Below are 504 nucleotides of genomic sequence, written 5' to 3'. Positions count from 1 at the left end.
AATTCCTTTCCTTAAATATTAAACCTGAAACAAATATCTGATTGATTTCAAGAAAGAAAATAGGAATTGGTTCAAACTGGAAAGAAATACATCAACGTTCTAAAGGAAAGATAATAAGAAAGGGAATGAGATACTGAAGACAGTGACATAGAGCCAAAGGAATTATTTTGGGGACTAGAAGTAGAGACTAGAAACAGATGTAAATCGTGTGAATGACAGAATAAAGGTTGGATGCTGAAGAGTAAGTCGTTAACATTCATTACTGTGATTAATATTACTCTTGTTCCTTATTCCAGGCAAAGGCTTTGTGAATACAGACGCAATTAAGAGTGAGATAATTCACAAAATCGTGTACATTAGGAAGGGAAATATCACCTGACAATGTGCTACAAGAAGATGGAGAGTAAGAAATTATGCTAAGTATTTAAAGGTCAGATCCCCTGAAAAAACTCTTCTCCACTTGTAAAACCTACCATGTGGTCCAACAACAGTGCTGCTCCCTTC

The 504-nt window shown here is 35.3% G+C and overlaps 1 long non-coding RNA gene across 1 annotated transcript in view; it reads right to left on the bottom strand.

The window, feature by feature from the left end:
• The window catches only part of LOC107181895, a 23,643-nt gene that overhangs the window by 774 nt on the left and 22,365 nt on the right, over window positions 1–504 (bottom strand). The window lies entirely within an intron of this gene.

This window comes from Myotis davidii, unplaced genomic scaffold (assembly GCF_000327345.1).
Source record: "Myotis davidii unplaced genomic scaffold, ASM32734v1 scaffold694, whole genome shotgun sequence".
In the NCBI taxonomy this organism is placed as follows: Eukaryota; Metazoa; Chordata; class Mammalia; order Chiroptera; family Vespertilionidae; genus Myotis; species Myotis davidii.
Note: the sequence above shows the minus strand (reverse complement) of the source record. Positions and strands in the feature narration are given on the sequence as shown.